We start from the raw sequence: 18,356 nt of genomic DNA on the forward strand, positions 1-18,356 counted from the left end.
CTGCTCCTTACACACTGCTGAGTAACGTTACTGCCCAGGGGCACACATCTCTCCTGCTCCTTACACACTGCTGAATAACGTTACTGCCCAGGGGCACACATCTCTCCTGCTCCTTACACACTGCCGGGTAACGTTACTGCCCAGGGGCACACATCTCTCCTGCTCCTTACACACTGCTGAATAACGTTACTGCCCAGGGGCACACATCTCTCCTGCTCCTTACACACTGCTGAGTAACGTTACTGCCCAGGGGCACACATCTCTCCTGCTCCTTACACACTGCTGAGTAACGTTACTGCCCAGGGGCACATCTCTCCTGCTCCTTACACACTGCTGAGTAACGTTACTGCCCAGGGGCACACATCTCTCCTGCTCCTTACACACTGCCGGGTAACGTTACTGCCCAGGGGCACACATCTCTCCTGCTCCTTACACACTGCTGAATAACGTTACTGCCCAGGGGCACACATCTCTCCTGCTCCTTACACACTGCCGGGTAACGTTACTGCCCAGGGGCACACATCTCTCCTGCTCCTTACACACTGCTGAATAACGTTACTGCCCAGGGGCACACATCTCTCCTGCTCCTTACACACTGCCGGGTAACGTTACTGCCCAGGGGCACACATCTCTCCTGCTCCTTACACTCTGCTGGGTAACGTTACTGCCCAGGGGCACACATCTCTCCTGCTCCTTACACTCTGCTGGGTAACGTTACTGCCCAGGGGCACACATATCTCCTGCTCCTTACACACTGCCAGGTAACGTTACTGCCCAGGAGCACACATCTCTCCTGCTCCTTACACTCTGCTGGGTAACGTTACTGCCCAGGGGCACACATCTCTCCTGCTCCTTACACTCTGCTGGGTAACGTTACTGCCCAGGGACACATCTCTCCTGCTTCTTACACACTGCCGGGTAACGTTACTGCCCAGGGACACATCTCTCCTGCTTCTTACACACTGCTGGGTAACGTTACTGCCCAGGGGCACACATCTCTCCTGCTTCTTACACACTGCTGGGTAACGTTACTGCCCAGGGACACACATCTCTCCTGCTCCTTACACACTGCCGGGTAACGTTACTGCCCAGGGGCACACATCTCTCCTGCTCCTTACACACTGCTGTGTAACGTTACTGCCCAGGGGCACACATCTCTCCTGCTTCTTACACACTGCTGGGTAACGTTACTCCCCAGGGACACATCTCTCCTGCTCCTTACACACTGCTGGGTAACGTTACTGCCCAGGGGCACACATCTCTCCTGCTCCTTACACACTGCTGGGTAACGTTACTGCCCAGGGGCACACATCTCTCCTGCTCCTTACACACTGCCGGGTAACGTTACTGCCCAGGGGCACACATCTCTCCTGCTCCTTACACACTGCTGAGTAACGTTACTGCACAGGGACACACATCTCTCCTGCTCCTCACACACTGCTGGGTAACGTTACTGCTCAGGGGCACACATCTCTCCTGCTCCTTACACACTGCCGGGTAACGTTACTGCCCAGGGGCACACATCTCTCCTGCTCCTTACACACTGCCGGGTAACGTTACTGCCCAGGGACACACATCTCTCCTGCTCCTTACACACTACTGGGTAACGTTACTCCCCAGGGACACATCTCTCCTGCTCCTTACACACTGCTGGGTAACGTTACTGCCCAGGGGCACACATCTCTCCTGCTCCTTACACACTGCTGAGTAACGTTACTGCCCAGGGACACACATCTCTCCTGCTCCTCACACACTGCCGGGTAACGTTACTGTCCAGGAGCACACATCTCTCCTGCTCCTTACACACTGCCGGGTAACGTTACTGCACAGGGACACACATCTCTCCTGCTCCTTACACACTGCTGAGTAACGTTACTGCCCAGGGGCACACATCTCTCCTGCTCCTTACACACTGCCGGGTAACGTTACTGCACAGGGGCACACATCTCTCCTGCTCCTTACACACTTTTTTTTAGGTATATAAGCGAAAAAAGAAAAACAAAAGGCGGAATTATAAAACTAAAGACGGACACTGGGAATCTTGTTGAGGGAGACAATTTAATAGCAGATCATCTTAATGATTATTTTTGCTCAGTATTTACTACTGAAAGAGAGGGGAAGGGGCCACAGTTAAGTTGCAGGGATATTCAGGAAAATGAAACAAGTACATTTACAGAGGAGAAGGTCCTAACAGAACTCTCAAAGCTGAAAGTGGACAAATCTATGGGGCCAGATGGGATACATCCAAGGATACTAAAAGAACTTAAAGAGGTGCTGGTAGCACCATTGACAGAATTATTCAACCAGTCATTAGCTACAGGAGAAATTCCAGGGGACTGGAAAAGAGCAAACGTAGTCCCACTGCACAAAAGTGGAAGCAAGGAAGAGGCAAACAACTACAGACCAGTGAGTCTTACATCAGTAGTAGGGAAATTGATGGAAACACTCTTAAAAGAAAGAGTTGTAGATCATCTCAAATCCGGCAATTTACTGGATCCCAAACAGCATGGATTCACTGGGGGAAGATCATGTCAAACAAATCTTATTGACTTTTTTGATTGTGTGACTAAAGTGATGGATAAAGGTGGAGCCATGGATATAGCTTATCTTGACTTTAGTAAGGCTTTTGACACAGTTCCACATCGCAGACTGCTAAATAAACTTGAAAGTTTGGGATTGGATATTAGGATTATTGAATGGATAAGATCTTGGTTGAAGGATAGAAAACAGAGAGTTGTGGTAAATGGAGTGCATTCACAGGAGGGAAATGTTACCAGTGGAGTACCCCAGGGATCTGTACTTGGACCAGTGCTTTTCAATATCTTTATTGGTGACATTGCAAATGGGATTAAAGGGAAAGTATGCCTTTTTGCAGATGACACAAAGGTATGCAACAGGGTAGACACACCAGGTGGGGTAAAACAAATGATTGAGGATCTAGGTAGACTAGAGGAATGGTCAAGAGTCTGGCAATTACAGTTTAATGCCAAAAAATGCAAAATCATGCACTTGGGTCTCAAAAATCCTAAAGCTAAATACAGTATTAATGGCACTATACTGGAAACTACTGAGGAGGAAAGGGATCTAGGAGTCACTATTTCAGATGACTTAAAGGCAGGTAAGCAATGTAACAAGGCAATGAGGAAGGCTAGTCAGATGCTTGGCTGCATTGGGAGAGGAATCAGCAGCAGAAAGAAAGAAGTAATAATGCCACTGTATAGGTCATTGGTACGGCCTCATCTAGAATACTGTATTCAGTTCTGGAGGCCATATCTTCAAAAGGATATTAATACATTAGAAACTGTACAAAGGAGGGCAACTAAAATGGTGCATGGCCTACATCACAAAACATACCCAGAAAGACTAAGAAATCTCAATATGTATAGTTTGGAGCAGAGAAGAGAAAGGGGGGACATGATAGAAACTTTCAAATATATGAAGGGTTTTAACAAAGTCCAGGAGGGAAACATTCTCCAAATGAAGAGAAGCAATAGGACACGAGGACATGCACTGAGACTGGAGGGGGGGAGGTTCAGGGGAAATTTGCGGAAAAATTATTTCACAGAAAGGGTAGTGGACAAGTGGAATAGCCTCCCATCAGAGGTGGTAGAGGATAAGACAGTAGAGCAATTTAAACATGCATGGGATAGACATAAGGATATCCTTACAAAGAAATAAGGAACAAATAAGGTTAGTGATAAAAAAAAAAAAATATATAAAAAAAAAAAAGGGGCAGACTAGATGGGCCAAGTGGTTCTTATCTGCCGACAAATTCTATGTTTCTATGTTTCTATGGGTAACGTTACTGCCCAGGGGCACACATCTCTCCTGCTCCTTACACACTGCTGAGTAACGTTACTGCCCAGGGACACACATCTCTCCTGCTCCTCACACACTGCCGGGTAACGTTACTGTCCAGGAGCACACATCTCTCCTGCTCCTTACACACTGCCGGGTAACGTTACTGCACAGGGACACACATCTCTCCTGCTCCTTACACACTGCTGAGTAACGTTACTGCCCAGGGGCACACATCTCTCCTGCTCCTTACACACTGCCGGGTAACGTTACTGCACAGGGGCACGCATCTCTCCTGCTCCTTACACACTGCCGGGTAACGTTACTGCCCAGGGGCACACATCTCTCCTGCTCCTTACACACTGCCGGGTAACGTTACTGCCCAGGGACACACATCTCTCCTGCTCCTTACACACTGCTGAGTAACGTTACTCCCCAGGGGCACACATCTCTCCTGCTCCTCACACACTGCCGGGTAACGTTACTGCCCAGGGACACACATCTCTCCTGCTCCTTACACACTGCTGAGTAACGTTACTCCCCAGGGGCACACATCTCTCCTGCTTCTTACACACTGCTGGGTAACGTTACTGCCCAGGGGCACGCATCTCTCCTGCTCCTTACACACTGCTGGGTAACGTTACTGCCCAGGGGCATGCATCTCTCCTGCTCCTTACACACTGCTGGGTAACGTTACTCCCCAGGGACACATCTCTCCTGCTCCTTACACACTGCTGAGTAACGTTACTCCCCAGGGACACATCTCTCCTGCTCCTTACACACTGCTGGGTAACGTTACTCCCCAGGGACACATCTCTCCTGCTCCTTACACACTGCCGGGTAACGTTACTGCCCAGGGGCACACATCTCTCCTGCTCCTTACACACTGCTGGGTAACGTTACTGCCCAGGGACACACATCTCTCCTGCTTCTTACACACTGCTGGGTAACGTTACTGCCCAGTGACACACATCTCTCCTGCTCCTTACACACTGCCGGGTAACGTTACTGCCCAGTGACACACATCTCTCCTGCTTCTTACACACTGCCGGGTAACGTTACTGCACAGGGACACATCTCTCCTGCTCCTTACACACTGCCGGGTAACGTTACTGCCCAGTGACACACATCTCTCCTGCTCCTTACACACTGCTGAGTAACGTTACTCCCCAGGGGCACACATCTCTCCTGCTCCTTACACACTGCTGGGTAACGTTACTGCCCAGGGACACACATCTCTCCTGCTCCTCACACACTGCCGGGTAACGTTACTGTCCAGGAGCACACATCTCTCCTGCTCCTTACACACTGCCGGGTAACGTTACTGCCCAGTGACACACATCTCTCCTGCTCCTTACACACTGCTGAGTAACGTTACTCCCCAGGGGCACACATCTCTCCTGCTCCTTACACACTGCTGGGTAACGTTACTGCCCAGGGACACACATCTCTCCTGCTCCTTACACACTGCTGGGTAACGTTACTCCCCAGGGACACATCTCTCCTGCTCCTTACACACTGCCTGGTAACGTTACTGCCCAGGGGCACACATCTCTCCTGCTCCTTACACACTGCTGAGTAACGTTACTGCCCAGGGGCACACATCTCTCCTGCTTCTTACACACTGCTGGGTAACGTTACTGCACAGGGACACATCTCTCCTGCTCCTTACACACTGCCGGGTAACGTTACTGCCCAGGGGCACACATCTCTCCTGCTTCTTACACACTGCTGGGTAACGTTACTGCCCAGTGACACACATCTCTCCTGCTCCTTACACACTGCTGAGTAACGTTACTGCCCAGGAGCACGCATCTCCCCTGCTTCTTACACACTGCTGAGTAACGTTACTCCCCAGGGACACATCTCTCCTGCTCCTTACACACTGCTGGGTAACGTTACTCCCCAGGGACACATCTCTCCTGCTCCTTACACACTGCCTGGTAACGTTACTGCCCAGGGGCACACATCTCTCCTGCTCCTTACACACTGCTGGGTAACGTTACTGCACAGGGGCACACATCTCTCCTGCTCCTTACACACTGCCGGGTAACGTTACTGCCCGGGGGCACACATCTCTCCTGCTCCTTACACACTGCTGGGTAACGTTACTGTCCAGGGGCACACATCTCTCCTGCTCCTTACACACTGCCGGGTAACGTTACTGCACAGGGGCACGCATCTCTCCTGCTCCTTACACACTGCCGGGTAACGTTACTGTCCAGGGGCACACATCTCTCCTGCTCCTTACACACTGCTGGGTAACGTTACTGCCCAGGGGCACGCATCTCTCCTGCTCCTTACACACTGCCGGGTAACGTTACTGCCCAGGGGCACACATCTCTCCTGCTCCTTACACACTGCTGAGTAACGTTACTCCCCAGGGATACACATCTCTCCTGCTTCTTACACACTGCCGGGTAACGTTACTGCCCAGGGGCACACATCTCTCCTGCTCCTTACACACTGCCGGGTAACGTTACTCCCCAGGGACACACATCTCTCCTGCTCCTTACACACTGCCGGGTAACGTTACTGCCCAGGGGCACACCTCTCCTGCTCCTTACACACTGCTGGGTAACGTTACTGCCCAGGGGCACACATCTCTCCTGCTCCTTACACACTGCTGAGTAACGTTACTCCCCAGGGACACACATCTCTCCTGCTCCTTACACACTGCCGGGTAACGTTACTGCCCAGGGGCACACATCTCTCCTGCTCCTTACACACTGCCGGGTAACGTTACTCCCCAGGGACACACATCTCTCCTGCTCCTTACACACTACCGGGTAACGTTACTGCCCAGGGGCACACATCTCTCCTGCTCCTTACACACTGCCGGGTAACGTTACTGCCCAGGGGTACACATCTCTCCTGCTCCTTACACACTGCTGAATAACGTTACTGCCCAGGGGCACACATCTCTCCTGCTCCTTACACACTGCCGGGTAACGTTACTGCCCAGGGGCACACATCTCTCCTGCTCCTTACACACTGCTGAATAACGTTACTGCCCAGGGGCACACATCTCTCCTGCTCCTTACACACTGCTGAGTAACGTTACTGCCCAGGGGCACACATCTCTCCTGCTCCTTACACACTGCTGAGTAACGTTACTGCCCAGGGGCACATCTCTCCTGCTCCTTACACACTGCTGAGTAACGTTACTGCCCAGGGGCACACATCTCTCCTGCTCCTTACACACTGCCGGGTAACGTTACTGCCCAGGGGCACACATCTCTCCTGCTCCTTACACACTGCTGAATAACGTTACTGCCCAGGGGCACACATCTCTCCTGCTCCTTACACACTGCCGGGTAACGTTACTGCCCAGGGGCACACATCTCTCCTGCTCCTTACACACTGCTGAATAACGTTACTGCCCAGGGGCACACATCTCTCCTGCTCCTTACACACTGCCGGGTAACGTTACTGCCCAGGGGCACACATCTCTCCTGCTCCTTACACTCTGCTGGGTAAAGTTACTGCCCAGGGGCACACATCTCTCCTGCTCCTTACACTCTGCTGGGTAACGTTACTGCCCAGGGGCACACATCTCTCCTGCTCCTTACACACTGCCAGGTAACGTTACTGCCCAGGAGCACACATCTCTCCTGCTCCTTACACTCTGCTGGGTAACGTTACTGCCCAGGGGCACACATCTCTCCTGCTCCTTACACTCTGCTGGGTAACGTTACTGCCCAGGGACACATCTCTCCTGCTTCTTACACACTGCCGGGTAACGTTACTGCCCAGGGACACATCTCTCCTGCTTCTTACACACTGCTGGGTAACGTTACTGCCCAGGGGCACACATCTCTCCTGCTTCTTACACACTGCTGGGTAACGTTACTGCCCAGGGACACACATCTCTCCTGCTCCTTACATACTGCCGGGTAACGTTACTGCCCAGGGGCACACATCTCTCCTGCTCCTTACACACTGCTGTGTAACGTTACTGCCCAGGGGCACACATCTCTCCTGCTTCTTACACACTGCTGGGTAACGTTACTCCCCAGGGACACATCTCTCCTGCTCCTTACACACTGCTGGGTAACGTTACTGCCCAGGGGCACACATCTCTCCTGCTCCTTACACACTGCCGGGTAACGTTACTGCCCAGGGGCACACATCTCTCCTGCTCCTTACACACTGCTGAGTAACGTTACTGCACAGGGACACACATCTCTCCTGCTCCTCACACACTGCTGGGTAACGTTACTGCTCAGGGGCACACATCTCTCCTGCTCCTTACACACTGCCGGGTAACGTTACTGCCCAGGGGCACACATCTCTCCTGCTCCTTACACACTGCTGGGTAACGTTACTGCCCAGGGACACACATCTCTCCTGCTCCTTACACACTACTGGGTAACGTTACTCCCCAGGGACACATCTCTCCTGCTCCTTACACACTGCTGGGTAATGTTACTGCCCAGGGGCACACATCTCTCCTGCTCCTTACACACTGCCGGGTAACGTTACTGCACAGGGGCACACATCTCTCCTGCTCCTTACACACTTTTTTTTAGGTATATAAGCGAAAAAAGAAAAACAAAAGGCGGAATTATAAAACTAAAGACGGACACTGGGAATCTTGTTGAGGGAGACAATTTAATAGCAGATCATCTTAATGATTATTTTTGCTCAGTATTTACTACTGAAAGAGAGGGGAAGGGGCCACAGTTAAGTTGCAGGGATATTCAGGAAAATGAAACAAGTACATTTACAGAGGAGAAGGTCCTAACAGAACTCTCAAAGCTGAAAGTGGACAAATCTATGGGGCCAGATGGGATACATCCAAGGATACTAAAAGAACTTAAAGAGGTGCTGGTAGCACCATTGACAGAATTATTCAACCAGTCATTAGCTACAGGAGAAATTCCAGGGGACTGGAAAAGAGCAAACGTAGTCCCACTGCACAAAAGTGGAAGCAAGGAAGAGGCAAACAACTACAGACCAGTGAGTCTTACATCAGTAGTAGGGAAATTGATGGAAACACTCTTAAAAGAAAGAGTTGTAGATCATCTCAAATCCGGCAATTTACTGGATCCCAAACAGCATGGATTCACTGGGGGAAGATCATGTCAAACAAATCTTATTGACTTTTTTGATTGTGTGACTAAAGTGATGGATAAAGGTGGAGCCATGGATATAGCTTATCTTGACTTTAGTAAGGCTTTTGACACAGTTCCACATCGCAGACTGCTAAATAAACTTGAAAGTTTGGGATTGGATATTAGGATTATTGAATGGATAAGATCTTGGTTGAAGGATAGAAAACAGAGAGTTGTGGTAAATGGAGTGCATTCACAGGAGGGAAATGTTACCAGTGGAGTACCCCAGGGATCTGTACTTGGACCAGTGCTTTTCAATATCTTTATTGGTGACATTGCAAATGGGATTAAAGGGAAAGTATGCCTTTTTGCAGATGACACAAAGGTATGCAACAGGGTAGACACACCAGGTGGGGTAAAACAAATGATTGAGGATCTAGGTAGACTAGAGGAATGGTCAAGAGTCTGGCAATTACAGTTTAATGCCAAAAAATGCAAAATCATGCACTTGGGTCTCAAAAATCCTAAAGCTAAATACAGTATTAATGGCACTATATTGGAAACTACTGAGGAGGAAAGGGATCTAGGAGTCACTATCTCAGATGACATAAAGGATAAATATAGTATTAATGGCACTATACTGGAAACTACTGAGGAGGAAAGGGATCTAGGAGTCACTATTTCAGATGACTTAAAGGCAGGTAAGCAATGTAACAAGGCAATGAGGAAGGCTAGTCAGATGCTTGGCTGCATTGGGAGAGGAATCAGCAGCAGAAAGAAAGAAGTAATAATGCCACTGTATAGGTCATTGGTACGGCCTCATCTAGAATACTGTATTCAGTTCTGGAGGCCATATCTTCAAAAGGATATTAATACATTAGAAACTGTACAAAGGAGGGCAACTAAAATGGTGCATGGCCTACATCACAAAACATACCCAGAAAGACTAAGAAATCTCAATATGTATAGTTTGGAGCAGAGAAGAGAAAGGGGGGACATGATAGAAACTTTCAAATATATGAAGGGTTTTAACAAAGTCCAGGAGGGAAACATTCTCCAAATGAAGAGAAGCAATAGGACACGAGGACATGCACTGAGACTGGAGGGGGGGAGGTTCAGGGGAAATTTGCGGAAAAATTATTTCACAGAAAGGGTAGTGGACAAGTGGAATAGCCTCCCATCAGAGGTGGTAGAGGCTAAGACAGTAGAGCAATTTAAACATGCATGGGATAGACATAAGGATATCCTTACAAAGAAATAAGGAACAAATAAGGTTAGTGATAAAAAAAAAATAATATATAAAAAAAAAAAAGGGGCAGACTAGATGGGCCAAGTGGTTCTTATCTGCCGACAAATTCTATGTTTCTATGTTTCTATGGGTAACGTTACTGCCCAGGGGCACACATCTCTCCTGCTCCTTACACACTGCTGAGTAACGTTACTGCCCAGGGACACACATCTCTCCTGCTCCTCACACACTGCCGGGTAACGTTACTGTCCAGGAGCACACATCTCTCCTGCTCCTTACACACTGCCGGGTAACGTTACTGCACAGGGACACACATCTCTCCTGCACCTTACACACTGCTGAGTAACGTTACTGCCCAGGGGCACACATCTCTCCTGCTCCTTACACACTGCCGGGTAACGTTACTGCACAGGGGCACGCATCTCTCCTGCTCCTTACACACTGCCGGGTAACGTTACTGCCCAGGGGCACACATCTCTCCTGCTCCTTACACACTGCCGGGTAACGTTACTGCCCAGGGACACACATCTCTCCTGCTCCTTACACACTGCTGAGTAACGTTACTCCCCAGGGGCACACATCTCTCCTGCTCCTCACACACTGCCGGGTAACGTTACTGCCCAGGGACACACATCTCTCCTGCTCCTTACACACTGCTGAGTAACGTTACTCCCCAGGGGCACGCATCTCTCCTGTTCCTTACACACTGCTGGGTAACGTTACTGCCCAGGGACACACATCTCTCCTGCTCCTTACACACTGCCGGGTAACGTTACTGCCCAGGGGCACACATCTCTCCTGCACTTACACACTGCCGGGTAACGTTACTGCCCAGGAGCACGCATCTCTCCTGCTCCTTACACACTGCCGGGTAACGTTACTGCCCAGGGGCATGCATCTCTCCTGCTCCTTACACACTGCTGGGTAACGTTACTCCCCAGGGACACATCTCTCCTGCTCCTTACACACTGCTGAGTAACGTTACTCCCCAGGGACACATCTCTCCTGCTCCTTACACACTGCTGGGTAACGTTACTCCCCAGGGACACATCTCTCCTGCTCCTTACACACTGCCGGGTAACGTTACTGCCCAGGGGCACACATCTCTCCTGCTCCTTACACACTGCTGGGTAACGTTACTGCCCAGGGACACACATCTCTCCTGCTTCTTACACACTGCTGGGTAACGTTACTGCCCAGTGACACACATCTCTCCTGCTCCTTACACACTGCCGGGTAACGTTACTGCCCAGTGACACACATCTCTCCTGCTTCTTACACACTGCCGGGTAACGTTACTGCACAGGGACACACATCTCTCCTGCTCCTTACACACTGCTGAGTAACGTTACTCCCCAGGGGCACACATCTCTCCTGCTCCTTACACACTGCTGGGTAACGTTACTGCCCAGGGACACACATCTCTCCTGCTCCTTACACACTGCTGGGTAACGTTACTCCCCAGGGACACATCTCTCCTGCTCCTTACACACTGCCTGGTAACGTTACTGCCCAGGGGCACACATCTCTCCTGCTCCTTACACACTGCTGAGTAACGTTACTGCCCAGGGGCACACATCTCTCCTGCTTCTTACACACTCTTGGGTAACGTTACTGCACAGGGACACATCTCTCCTGCTCCTTACACACTGCCGGGTAACGTTACTGCCCAGGGGCACACATCTCTCCTGCTTCTTACACACTGCTGGGTAACGTTACTGCCCAGTGACACACATCTCTCCTGCTCCTTACTCACTGCTGAGTAACGTTACTGCCCAGGAGCACGCATCTCCCCTGCTTCTTACACACTGCTGAGTAACGTTACTCCCCAGGGACACATCTCTCCTGCTCCTTACACACTGCTGGGTAACGTTACTCCCCAGGGACACATCTCTCCTGCTCCTTACACACTGCCTGGTAACGTTACTGCCCAGGGGCACACATCTCTCCTGCTCCTTACACACTGCTGGGTAACGTTACTGCACAGGGGCACACATCTCTCCTGCTCCTTACACACTGCCGGGTAACGTTACTGCCCGGGGGCACACATCTCTCCTGCTCCTTACACACTGCTGGGTAACGTTACTGTCCAGGGGCACACATCTCTCCTGCTCCTTACACACTGCCGGGTAACGTTACTGCACAGGGGCACGCATCTCTCCTGCTCCTTACACACTGCCGGGTAACGTTACTGTCCAGGGGCACACATCTCTCCTGCTCCTTACACACTGCCGGGTAACGTTACTGCCCAGGGACACACATCTCTCCTGCTCCTTACACACTGCCGGGTAACGTTACTGCCCAGGGGCACACATCTCTCCTGCTCCTTACACACTGCTGGGTCACGTTACTGCCCAGGGGCACACATCTCTCCTGCTTCTTACACACTGCCGGGTAACGTTACTGCCCAGGGACACACATCTCTCCTGCTTCTTACACACTGCCGGGTAACGTTACTGCCCAGGGACACACATCTCTCCTGCTCCTTACACACTGCTGAGTAACGTTACTGCCCCGGGGGCACACATCTCTCCTGCTCCTTACACACTGCTGGGTAACGTTACTGCCCAGGGGCACACATCTCTCCTGCTCCTTACACACTGCTGGGTAACGTTACTGCCCAGAGGCACACATCTCTCCTGCTCCTTACACACTGCTGGGTGACGTTACTGCCCAGGGGCACACATCTCTCCTGCTTCTTACACACTGCTGGGTAACGTTACTCCCCAGGGACACACATCTCTCCTGCTCCTTACACACTGCTGGGTAACGTTACTCCCCAGGGACACATCTCCCCTGCTCCTTACACACTGCTGGGTAACGTTACCGCCAAGGGGCACACATCTCTCCTGCTCCTTACACACTGCCGGGTAACGTTACTGCCCAGGAGCACACATCTCTCCTACTCCTTACACACTGCTGAGTAACGTTACTGCCCAGGGACACACATCTCTCCTGCTCCTTACACACTGCTGGGTAACGTTACTGCACAGGGGCACGCATCTCTCCTGCTCCTTACACACTGCCGGGTAACGTTACTCCCCAGGGACACATCTCTCCTGCTTCTTACACACTGCCGGGTAACGTTACTGCCCAGGGACACACATCTCTCCTGCTCCTTACACACTGCTGGGTAACGTTACTGCCCAGGGGCACACATCTCTCCTGCTCCTTACACACTGCTGGGTAACGTTACTGCCCAGGGGCACACATCTCTCCTGCTCCTTACACACTGCTGGGTAACGTTACTCCCCAGGGACACACATCTCTCCTGCTCCTTACACACTGCTGGGTAACGTTACTGCCCAGGGGCACACATCTCTCCTGCTCCTTACACACTGCTGGGTAACGTTACTGCCCAGGGGCACACATCTCTCCTGCTCCTTAGACACTGCTGAGTAACGTTACTGCCCAGGGACACACATCTCTCCTGCTCCTTACACACTGCTGGGTAACGTTACTGCCCAGGGACACACATCTCTCCTGCTCCTTACACACTGCTGGGTAACGTTACTCCCCAGGGACACACATCTCTCCTGCTCCTTACACACTGCCGGGTAACGTTACTGCCCAGGGACACACATCTCTCCTGCTCCTTACACACTGCTGGGTAACGTTACTCCCCAGGGACACACATCTCTCCTGCTCCTTACACACTGCTGGGTAACGTTACTGCCCAGGGACACACATCTCTCCTGCTCCTTACACACTGCTGGGTAACGTTACTCCCCAGGGACACACATCTCTCCTGCTCCTTACACACTGCTGGGTAACGTTACTCCCCAGGGGCACACATCTCTCCTGCTCCTTACACACTGCCGGGTATCGTTACTGCCCAGGGACACACATCTCTCCTGCTCCTTACACACTGCCGGGTAACGTTACTGCCCAGGGACACACATCTCTCCTGCTCCTTACACACTGCCGGGTAACGTTACTGCCCAGGGACACACATCTCTCCTGCTCCTTACACACTGCTGGGTAACGTTACTGCCCAGGGATACACATCTCTCCTGCTCCTTACACACTGCTGGGTAACGTTACTGCCCAGGGGCACACATCTCTCCTGCTCCTTACACACTGCCGGGTAACGTTACTCCCCAGGGGCACATATCTCTCCTGCTCCTTACACACTGCTGGGTAACGTTACTCCCCAGGGACACACATCTCTCCTGCTCCTTACACACTGCCGGGTAACGTTACTGCCCAGGGACACATCTCTCCTGCTCCTTACACACTGCCGGGTAACGTTACTGCCCAGGGACACATCTCTCCTGCTCCTTACACACTGCCGGGTAACGTTACTGCCCAGGGACACATCTCTCCTGCTCCTTACACACTGCCGGGTAACGTTACTGCCCAGGGACACACATCTCTCCTGCTCCTTAGACACTGCTGTGTAACGTTACTGCCCAGGGACACACATCTCTCCTGCTCCTTACACACTGCCGGGTAACGTTACTGCCCAGGGGCACACATCTCTCCTGCTCCTTACACACTGCTGAATAACGTTACTCCCCAGGGACACACATCTCTCCTGCTCCTTACACACTGCTGGGTAACGTTACTCCCCAGGGACACACATCTCTCCTGCTCCTTACACACTGCTGGGTGACGTTACTGCCCAGGGGCACACATCTCTCCTGCTCCTTACACACTGCCGGGTAACGTTACTGCCCAGGGGCACACATCTCTCCTGCTCCTTACACACTGCCGGGTAACGTTACTGCCCAGGGACACATCTCTCCTGCTTCTTACACACTGCCGGGTAACGTTACTCCCCAGGGACACACATCTCTCCTGCTCCTTACACACTACTGGGTAACGTTACTCCCCAGGGACACATCTCTCCTGCTCCTTACACACTACTGGGTAACGTTACTCCCCAGGGACACATCTCTCCTGCTCCTTACACACTGCTGAATAACGTTACTCCCCAGGGACACACATCTCTCCTGCTCCTTACACACTGCCAGGTAACGTTACTGCCCAGGGGCACACATCTCTCCTGCTCCTTACAAACTGCTGAGTAACGTTACTGCCCAGGGGCACACATCTCTCCTGCTCCTTACACACTGCTGGGTAACGTTACTGCCCAGGGACACATCTCTCCTGCTTCTTACACACTGCTGAGTAACGTTACTGCCCAGGCACACACATCTCTCCTGCTCCTTACACACTGCTGGGTAACGTTACTGCCCAGGGACACACATCTCTCCTGCTCCTTACACACTGCTGGGTAACGTTACTCCCCAGGGACACACATCTCTCCTGCTCCTTACACACTGCCGGGTAACGTTACTGCCCAATGTGGCCGGAGAGACTAGCCAGCCACACGTGTAATGGCGTCTGCGGCACTGAAGGGGTTAACCCTCGTGCCCGGCGCCATGTTGCGGACAATAGGCGCTTGGCGTCCCTGTTAAATGTACTTACGGCGCTGGGCACAGACTGTTTAAAAGTTTGTTTAATGATGTGTTTTACTTTTAACATGTCATATGTAGTGCTCTGTGCACCATTGCAGGAAGGCATGTTTAACTGTATCTATTTTATATTCAAGACAGGCTCTGTATATATTTAAAGGGAAACACGTGTTTAAATGAAATGTATTTAAAGGAAAAATGCAGTTACTATAGATGTCTGAATAAGCATCTCTTATCCTCTGGAAATAGGAAGTGGCATGCTAATGGCCCTGTCCTATCAAAGAGGTGTGAAGGACAATACCTTTTGATGTGTAAGTTCCTTAGAGAGAGATGCTAATCACTGGGTCTATGGGCTTGGAACTTTTTCATGTAACTGATTTAATTGATATACGAACCCTGAATGGCAGATGCAGGAAGGAAGACTGTTTGTTTGTATTGTAGCCATTCCTGTTGTAATCTCAAACACTGGGATTGCCTGGAGATGTGAATGACCAGAAACATTTGTATTTTGAAGCTATGTGATAAATTTATCAATAGTGAATGTTAATCTGATACCAAACGTCTGTGTCACAGGAAGGAGGATATTGTTTTATTGCACTTATATCCTTGTAAAATGTGATTTATTGGTATTTTGTAAAATAACCTGATTGGTTGGAGAAGACAGGGAGGGCTTACCCCCCTGTGGTACTGTGTGGAAAACTGACATAAAAAGGAGACCTGTGAGCCTCCAGAGTTGTAGTGTTATACCATCTTACTCTGCTGAAACATCTTGTTGTATGCTGTTGCCCCTAGCAATAGGGAGGAGCCTTTTTAAAGGTTATTATTATTTTGAACAAATAAACATCATTGCCTCAAGAAGACTGCTTCATCTTGTGACCTACAGGGTTATGCCAACCATAGCCTCGTTCTTCGGCTGTCCAGGGAAGCACCTGACGTCTCCAAGTTCCGCCTTCCGCCAGCTACCGGTAGAAGCCTAGTCCAGCGACTAGTGGGGATTCGTCGACACCACCCAGGTGTGGTAAAGCAGTGCGTCGGCACATACAGAGCAGAACCGTGGTTCCAAACGCCACGGCAGGTTAGGAGTTTGGTGGTGGCTGCATAAACCCGCCCACAGCGCAGTGGGTGGAGTCAGTAACAGGCGGTTACTGACGGTAAGCGGGAATCCCCTATGTGGTCAGGCCTCGTGTGGCTTGACCTTCCATTCTGTGCGCAGTCGACGGGACGCGAAAGCGGCGAGTGCTTTCGTACGGTACCGTCCTGTCACACCCAGGGACACACATCTCTCCTGCTCCTTACACACTGCCGGGTAACGTTACTGCCCAGGGACACACATCTCTCCTGCTCCTTAGACACTGCTGAGTAACGTTACTGCCCTGGGGGCACACATCTCTCCTACTGCTTACACACTGCTGAGTAACTTTACTGCCCAGGGACACGCATTTCTCCTGCTCCTTACACACTGCTGGGTAACGTTACTGCCCAGGGACACGCATTTCTCCTGCTCCTTACACACTGCTGAATAACGTTACTCCCCAGGGACACACATCTCTCCTGCTCATTAAACACTGCCGAGTAATGTTACTCTCCAGGGACACACTTCTCTCCTGCTCCTTACACACTGCCGGGTAATGTTACTGCCCAGGGACACACATCTCTCCTGCTCCTTACACACTGCTGAATAACGTTACTCCCCAGGGACACACATCTCTCCTGCTCCTTACAGACTGCTGGGTAACGTTACTTCCCAGGGACACACATCTCTCCTGCTCCTTACAGACTGCTGGGTAACGTTACTGCCCCGGGGGCACACATCTCTCCTGCTCCTTACACACTGCTGAATAACGTTACTCCCCAGGGACACACATCTCTCCTGCTCCTTACAGACTGCTGGGTAACGTTACTGCCCAGGGGCACACATCTCTCCTGCTCCTTACAGACTGCTGGGTAACGTTACTTCCCAGGGACACACATCTCTCCTGCTCCTTACAGACTGCTGGGTAACGTTACTGCCCCGGGGGCACACATCTCTCCTGCTCCTTACACACTGCTGAATAACGTTACTCCCCAGGGACACACATCTCTCCTGCTCCTTACACACTGCTGGGTAACGTTACTGCCCAGGGACACACATCTCTCCTGCTCCTTACAGACTGCTGGGTAACGTTACTGCCCAGGGACACACATCTCTCCTGCTCCTTACACACTGCTGAATAACGTTACTCCCCAGGGACACACATCTCTCCTGCTCCTTACACACTGCTGGGTAACGTTACTGCCCAGGGACACACATCTCTCCTGCTCCTTACAGACTGCTGGGTAACGTTACTGCCCGGGGGCACACATCTCTCCTGCTCCTTACACACTGCTGGGTAACGTTACTGCCCAGGGACACACATCTCTCCTGCTCCTTACACACTGCTGAATAACGTTACTCCCCAGGGACACACATCTCTCCTGCTCCTTACACACTGCTGGGTAACGTTACTGCCCAGGGACACACATCTCTCCTGCTCCTTACAGACTGCTGGGTAACGTTACTGCCCGGGGGCACACATCTCTCCTGCTCCTTACACACTGCTGGGTAACGTTACTGCCCAGGGGCACACATCTCTCCTGCTCCTTACACACTGCTGAATAACGTTACTCCCCAGGGACACACATCTCTCCTGCTCCTTACACACTGCTGAGTAACGTTACTGCCCAGGGGCACACATCTCTCCTGCTCCTTACACACTGCTGAATAACGTTACTCCCCAGGGACACACATCTCTCCTGCTCCTTACACACTGCTGAGTAACGTTATTGCCCAGGGGCACACATCTCTCCTGCTCC

At 51.3% G+C, this 18,356-nt stretch overlaps 1 protein-coding gene across 1 annotated transcript in view; it reads right to left on the reverse strand.

Annotated features, from left to right (window-relative positions):
- ENTR1 (endosome associated trafficking regulator 1) overlaps positions 1–18,356 on the reverse strand; it is a 69,952-nt gene that overhangs the window by 23,726 nt on the left and 27,870 nt on the right. The window lies entirely within an intron of this gene.

This window comes from Pseudophryne corroboree, chromosome 8 (genome assembly GCF_028390025.1).
Source record: "Pseudophryne corroboree isolate aPseCor3 chromosome 8, aPseCor3.hap2, whole genome shotgun sequence".
NCBI classification, from domain to species: domain Eukaryota; kingdom Metazoa; phylum Chordata; class Amphibia; order Anura; family Myobatrachidae; genus Pseudophryne; species Pseudophryne corroboree.